Here is an 8,654-nt window from a genome sequence, read left to right as displayed (position 1 = left end):
CTGTCAAGCTCTGGAAACAAAAGGATTAGTTTGTGAGCATGTCCATTATTATGAAGAGGTCATCCGAATCACCATCATAGACTATCCCATCCTAATTATCGTTCAACTTTATTCATCTACACCATTACCATCCTCGGAGAAATCTTTTGTACCCCTAAACCGCACGAAGAACAAGAGATGTCTACTGCCATTAATCGAAAATTCCGTTTGGAAGTGGAAGAAGAACAACACTAGTTATGTTTTCCCAGCTTGAGCAAGCATCAAGTCCGGTAGCAATCCAACAGATCTTTTTGATTTCATTTTTCCGGTTAACTTTGACAACTATTACGAGAGAGGAAAATTAAAGTTCGTCATTAATATAGATCGTTTGAACTGCCTAAGAAAAAAGGGTGACATTGTAGGTGTTCAAAGCTACAGCATATGAATGTTACTAAGATAAATACTAAATGAAATGCGGGGGTCTAACAACCACAGCCAACAATTCATTTGGCAATATGAGAGGACTTACTCCAATACAGTTTCTAGAGAATCAACTAGACAGTCAGAATCAATCTGATTATTATGTGAAACAACTTGAACGGTACCAAAGACCAATGTTCAAGTGTCAATCAATTTAAATTAACAATCAAAGGTTGGATATTCTAATTGATTGATCTAAACGCACAAAATGTGATATTTTAATATACTCCGGAAAAGAAATAACACAGACACCATGAGTTTTTTAACGAGGAAACCGCAAATGCAGAAAAACCCCGGGACCTAGTCCAGATTGAACACCACACTGTATTAAGCTGCTACAGACTCTATCCTACTACCAATTAACTTCGGACTGGACTGTAGTTGAACCATAATCAATCTCACACTGATTCAAGGTACAGTTTCGTTCCTTATGTCTCTGATCCCAGCAGGATACTACGCACTTGATTCCCTTAGTTGATCTCACTCACAACCAAGAGTTGCTACGACCCAAAGTCGAAGACTTGATAAACAAATCTGTCTCACACAGAAAAGTCTATAGATTGAATAAATATGTCTCCCACAGAAATACCCAAGAGTTTTTGTTCTGTCTTTTGATAAATCAAGGTGAATAGGAACCAATTGATAAACCGGTCTTATATTCCCGAAGAACATTCTAGTATTATCAATCACCTCACAATAATCTTAATCGACTAGCGAAACAAGATATTGTGGAATCACGAACGATGAGACGAAGATGTTTGTGATTACTTTTATCTTGCCTATCGGAGAAATTAATCTCGAGTCAATTATTTCAATTGTACTCAATACGATAGAATCGGGCAAGATCAGAACACGCAACTACAAAGAAAATAGTTGGGTCTGGCTTCACAATCCCAATGAAGTCTTTGAAGTCGTTAACCTACAGGGTCTCGATAGAAACCTAAGGTTAAAGGAGAATCGACTCTAGTTATGCAACTAGTACACAGTAGGTGTGGGGATTAGTTTTCCCAGTTGCTGGAGTTCTCCTTTATATAGTTTTCAAATCAGGGTTTGTAATCCAAGTTACCTTGGTAACAAAGCATTCAATATTCACCGTTAGATGAAAAACCTGATTCAACCAAGCTAATATCTTTCAACCGTTAGATCGAACTTAGCTTGTTACACACAAATGAAATGTACCCTCATTTAGGTTTATGTAACCGTACCTAAACGTGTACACCATGTTGGTTCACAAATAGTTAACCGTGGTTAGCTATATGATTACTCTCATATCAACCTTATTCATCTTAACCATAACTAGTTCAAATGACTTAAAAGAAACTAGTTAAATAGTTGTTCAATTGCTATATTATCAAAAAATTATACAAGAACACAATTGAAGAAAAATCAGTTTGATTCACTCGAATAAATCATGAACATTATAGCCACGGTTTGCAAAGATTGCATTCCTTATTATATAAATGGTTATGTTCATGTACAAAACCGATTTTAGAACTTTAACATTCAAGTATGCAAACGGGTATGCATACTTGAAATACCCGGACTAAGATTGGGTTTCGCCAGTACGCAAACGGGTATGCGAACTTACAATCCCAGCAGACATTCTCGGATATGAACTTGTACGCTAGTACGCGAACGGGTACGTATACTTAGGTTTCCGGATTTCTCAAACCAACCGGAACGCAAACGAGTGCGCATACTATGGTTCCCGGACATGTATTGCATATGTGCAAGAGTGCACACCATGATATATCCAATAATGGTTAAGTGTTCCAAACTCTTATTTCAATCATTGGAACTTTCTTGGAGGATGACAATAGCCATTTTCACACACTATTAGCATCAAAACAATTTTCAAGTTATTGAAATAATCATAACGAAATATTCCAAGACAACACCAAATGATTGTTTCACACAAACTATGTAAGATGTTACTCGGTAATTTTCACATGATATAAGATGAACTTGGTCGAAGCGAAAGCTTTCCAACACATATTTCGAGAAATATGTAAGCGAGATAAACTCAGCTCGAAATCTCAAATGTGTATATAGAAAGCTATATCGTAACACGACTTACGTCTCAATATAGGATATAAAGTAGAATTAGACTTTCCAAGTGATATATGAGTTTAGGTCTCCACATAACTTTTGTCGATGAAGTTCCACAAGCTCCCCTTAGTAGTTCTTCGTCTTCAAATGATGAACGCCGTGAAGTCTAAGCTCAACTACACAATCTATGTCCTAGTCCGAGACATCTATAAATAGGCTAGAAATCAAGAATTATAGTTTTGATCACTAACATTGACAAACATGCTTGAGATAGCAACGCATGCGAGTTCGACCGAGCAGTGTTCTAACACTAAAACTCTTACCAAACTACAAAAAGAGCTGCACAAAATTATTCACATTTGCATTGAAGAATTAATTGGATGTGCGTTCAAAGGTATAGTTCAGAATTTGGGAGGTGCGCATTTTGTACTCGTAGTCATCGCTATTGGCATGGATTACATTCCTTCCAGTAATGAAGTGATTTTTGTGTTTGATCGCGGGAAGTCTAGACAAACATATATAATGATTTGAGAAGCATTTGTTTTTTGCATACTTCGTTTTAGGATCTCCAAATATATGGTATTTGTGTTTGATCATGATAAGTAATATCAGTAACTTAAGAGAAATATATGGAGAGTAAAAGATGCTTCGCATTCATTGGATCGTAATATCTAGTCATATTCTATGATGGCAACTCGAGGTCGAGTTTTTTCTCAAGAAGGGTGGACTGATGCAGGACATCTTCCTTAATTCCCAAGTTATTGTTGTTTCATTCTCAAGTTATTGTTATTTCCTTTATTTAGAGTTATAATATTGTAGGTATCTAGCTTAATCCTATATAAACAGGCATATGAATTGTCTCTTGATACATCTTATTATTATTACCAATCAATATTATTATCTTCGTTTATCAATTCTCTTTTATCTCTTAATTCTCTTCTATAAGATCGTCAATTCTCATCCTTTTCGTCTCTTCACATCTCAAGAAATCTTTGTATTGCATTTTTCATTTATCGTTCTACATTAATGCTACGTGGGAATTGAACTTGATTAGTGCGCTTTCCACGTTAGGTTATTTTTTTAGTAGAATTCATACTTGAATCGTTTTACGTGTAAGTGTGATAAAATGAGAAAATTTACAGGATATTCTTGCGATCAAGGTATCCTAGGGATTTTGATAAAGAGAGATTAAATATCAATTCTAGTTATTAAGACAAGAACTTGTTTGTGAATGAAAACAAAATCCTTGATCGATATTTTCATATATCTAATTTACCTGTTTTATTTGCTTATTTATTTCCTTGTTAGATTTTAGTTTAGATATAATCAGGAAACCTTCGGGTCCTACCTAAGTAATCGAAATATATAGAAATCCCAAACCTCTCTCTCGGAACATCCTTTCTTACCCTTGCTTTATAATAAATTATAAGTAGTCAAAAAATAATATTAATTTTGACGCGCTGCGACAAGCGATCAAACAACTTCTTGTTTTCTCAAATATAACTAATTTTCCATGTTAGTTGCAAAAGTTTGTTGTACACCAAAGTCTCGTCACTAATCCTGCAAATAAAATCAAAAGAGTTAGTAAATAACTTGCATCATAAAGTATAAAAATTTATTCTTATGTATAATTGTACGAAGTTGGGAACATAAATTTTTCTCAGGGGTTTTTTCATTTCACAAAAATCACATGTATGATACATGAGACACATATGGCATCACATACATGTAACATATTCGTTGTTTTATAAATTTACAAAAATTAATTATTTTGCATGAGTTTTCTACTTTTATTTTTTATTTTTATTTTTTTTTGTTTTGTTATAATCACTGTGGCTAAATGTGTGTCTGGAAATTTAACTACGATTAGAGATGTTATATAATTTGTTCCAATGATAGCTTTGGTTGAACCAATAATCATTCGTATAAAAAAAAAGTTATTCAAGACGATATTTTTTGTTCCCAGAGATAAAACTAATATTTTTTTCTTATGAGATGAAGGCGCTATTGCAATCTTTTCAAGGAACAAAAGTTACCGTCATAAGTGTCCTACATTTAAATCTATTACATTTGATAAGTACCTATTGTTGGTAAACCCTCTATTGGTAATAATACTACAATGCTTTCATAACCTTATAATCTTCTTGAAAATTCTACCGCCAACACTTAATTTCATCGTCTTCTACTATTCTTCATAATACTACTATTACTACACCTTATACTTCACCACCATCGCCACCTCATCACACCAATACTTCACTGTCGATTCTTTAAACATTGATATGCAGGAACTACCAAGGTTGAAAATCCCCAATGATAGGAAAATGAAAATGAGTTCTACTCATTCCAAGTAATTAAGATTTGGAACTTAGCCAAGTTTGTGTCTTAGCAAGGAAAAATGTAAGCATAGCGACAGTCAGTGCAGCTGGCAACGCACATATATGGTTTACAATAGGAAAAATCAAAATTGGTTGTATTCACTTTCTCATTTAATTTTTGTTTATGCAATCTCATTAAGCTAAATAAATACTTTGTTATCAGGCCTTTCAAAAATACCTGCAGAAGTAAAGCACAAAATTAATTAAGTTTAGTCTCCTTAAGTGTGGAGAATTTTTAAGGGAATAATAAGTCCCGTATAAAAACTCCCATCTCCTGTTTATGTTCTTTTACAAAAAATCTCTCAATAAACATTACATCTTTCTTCATATAACCTTTCAAAAGTTATGGAGAGAGCACCCGTAGCAGACATTCCTAAAGAACAAAACGAAAAAGTTGTTGCTGGTTTTGGTACTAAGATGCTTCATGGCTTTAGCTATGCGGTATGGAGTATTATTGTTGCAGTTGGTGCTCTTGTTTTGCTATCAAGCATCATCGCGCTAGTCCAGAAACCCCCAGCGGCATTGTTCATATGGTTAATTATTATCCCCGTTGGGTGTTTGTGTATAGTGCCATTATTGTACTATAGGTTTTCATACAGCAAGAATACATCAAGATTTCTTGCTTACATCAAGATTGGTCTTCACTTTTTCTTCGCACTTTTGTTTCTTTTTGGAAATTTCTACGGAATGCTGGACATTGAGTACAACAAAAATTTCTTGCTCTTTGTGTCTGTGTATATACTTCACTGTCGATTTTTTAAACATTGATTTCCTTGTGCACCGATTTCACCAAGAGGTGAAAACAGTACGAATGCCACAAATATATTGACCTTTGTACTTCTTGGACTCGAAATGGGTAATTTATGTATACATTATGGCCTTATTTATACGTATAACTTTCAATTTGTTCACATTAGTAGCCAGTTGGTGTGGAAGTCGAGGTGAAGGTGAAGGACCAACACACACAGATTGTTTGTTTTGCTGCTATACACAGGTGGCAATACAGGCGTCATAGTCGATGAGGAATTTTAATCAAAGAGGAAAGTCTAATCTAACTAGTAAAGTATTTTTAATTATCAGTGCAATTAGGTTTTTATTTACATATTCATTAATGAATTGATAAGACAAAAAGAGTATAATTTTTTTGTGAAGCAAGAAAGAGTATAAAGTATAATGTCATCTCTGTGGTGTAGCTCTTATTTTATTGTAAATAGAAAAATAAACTTATCTTTTATGTCATCTTATTTTTGTCTCCGTCTCTCTCTAATTTGGTTTATCCATCTTGATTCACATATAATTTATTTCCAGATAATATTTCGGATGATGTCCAGAAACATTGTTGGCTTCCAGAAAATTGGTTTATAGATAATTGCCTTGCATAGAATGCTCAATAAGAACGTACGAATAGAAAATCGACAGTAATCATCCTTGAGTATAAGTAATCAGCAGTAAGAATGCTTAATAAGAACAACTTCTTGACTCCTCAAATATAACTTATTTTCCATGTGAGTTGCAGAAGTATTATCGTTACGAAAATTTCACGCACTAATCCTTCAAATAAAAGCAAAAAATTAGTAAATTACTTGTATCATAAAATGGAAAATTTATTCCCCGAATTTATAACTAGACGAAGTTGGGACCATGAATCTTTCTCAAGGGTTTTTCCATTTTACGAAAATCACATGTGTGATACATGCAACACATATGGCATCACATACATGTACGTGTTCATTGTTTTATAAAATACAAACATAAGTTTGTTAGGTTTTTTACAATATTCAAGTACACCACCAACTTTGTTATTCGGAAATTTGTATGGACAGATTTTTCGCAACCAGTAGCATAAATTAATAGTAAAGATCTGATACCTGATATGAAGACAGTTCTACTTGGACAATCTCAAAAATCAATATCCAAGTAATAACATCGTATGTAACCGAACTGTAATATAAACTGAATTCCAATAAAAATAAGTATTGTAATATTTCTTTCTAGATATAAATTCTTAAGAATAAATGTTGTTAATACTATATGTTAGAGCATTGCTCGGTTCAACCCACCAAGCATTGGTATGTCAAGTTTGGTTGTCATATTTTAGTGAACCAAAACTCATTTAACGAGTCACTTGATTATTTACTAGAGTCAACTTCGTATAGGTTAGATAGAAAGTTATTAGGATATGAGACTTACAAGTATTACTCGAAGACTTGAAGAATGCGAAGAAGCAAAGAGCTACATCGACGACATCATCCTTCATCTTGAGGTTAGTAATATTTTGACTTGAACTATTTCATTCATAACGTATCTTTCAAGTCGTGCTATATTGAAAACATAACTGCGAAGCTGTGAATGATTATACTCTTGTTAGACGTAGTATTAAGGAATTATAATACGAAGTATAACGCCTATCTTTTGAACTTCGTATATAAGACATCGACATAATCGTATGAATGCTATTGTGATTATGTATGGGTATGGGTAAAGATTTCGTCATAGGAAAGAATGTTTTACATTCGTTTAAAGGAAGTATAATTCATAAACTTTTGTGAATCGAAAGGGAAATGGCTAGGCTTATTGGTATTGTTATTCATTGCAAATCTTTGGATTACCAATATGTGTGTTTAGTATAACCGCTCATAACCTGTTTATGTATCTTGGTAAAACTATTCACAATGCCTGACTTATGTATCGGTATGACTTTTATTAGTGAAACCAATCTTAAGTAATCACCAGAGTTGGTATGATCGATATTTGTAATTGGTGTGACCATTCCTAGTCACTGGGTAACAGATCCTAGAACTTGGTGGGACTAATCACAAGATGTGTAATCGATCCTTGTAGTAGGTTAACAAGTTTTAGTAATTGGTGTAACCGATCCTATAACTTGTGCAACCAATCACAAGTAAGTACCATAAATAGTGGTAACCGATCCTGGTACTCAGTTAGCCATTTTATGTAAACTAGTGTAGCCGATCCTAGTAGCCACTTGGAGGTAGGACCGAACTTTGTGTTTGGTAGAACCGTTAAACCAATGAATGGTGATTGAATGTTTTAGATCAATCACATAGTTCTTGGAAGTCAGATGACCCAATTCTAAACTCGTTTGGAAGTGTGGCAAATGGTTCCAAGATTGTAAATATGAAAAAGGATTTACAAAGCAAAGATGTCGACATACTTTGAACATGTGCAGTAATTTTTATCTATTATTGTGCAAAGATATTCCTTAATAACTAAAGGAGAGTCCCGGATCGAAATAAATTGAGAATCTTTTAATTAAGGTTTTTAGTTTTATATGCTTTTAATTTCCAGCAATTAAATGCATATCTTTAGAAAATAAAAATTGGTAATGTGCATTTACTAATTGGAGATTTTCTACTGAGATTTCGGTCAATATTTAGGCAGAGCATTTCCAGGAATTATGAAAACCGATTTTGGCTTTATTGCATATCTTTGAGAATATTCGGTTTTGGAAATTCCTTGGTGTCCAAACTTCCTTGGTCTATAAATATTGAAGTTTGCATTTCGAGCATACTAATCCTCAGAGCCAGCAAAACTACTAGTTGTGTTGTTACTGGTGGAGTCGTCTATTCGGAGAGGAAAGTACCCTAATTGGGAGAAATCTCTTACGACCGCTCGTTTTAAAAACTTCTTTGGGATTGAGAAGCTCTACGAGTACCGTGGTGGGAAACTAGATAATTGCAGTTTATTATTAGTTTTCGATTGATTTGATTGACTAACGGTTGTTGAACTTTGATTGCACCTAGTTTG

This window comes from Papaver somniferum, chromosome 1, assembly GCF_003573695.1.
Source record: "Papaver somniferum cultivar HN1 chromosome 1, ASM357369v1, whole genome shotgun sequence".
NCBI lineage: Eukaryota > Viridiplantae > Streptophyta > Magnoliopsida > Ranunculales > Papaveraceae > Papaver > Papaver somniferum.
This window is presented reverse-complemented; position numbering follows the sequence as displayed.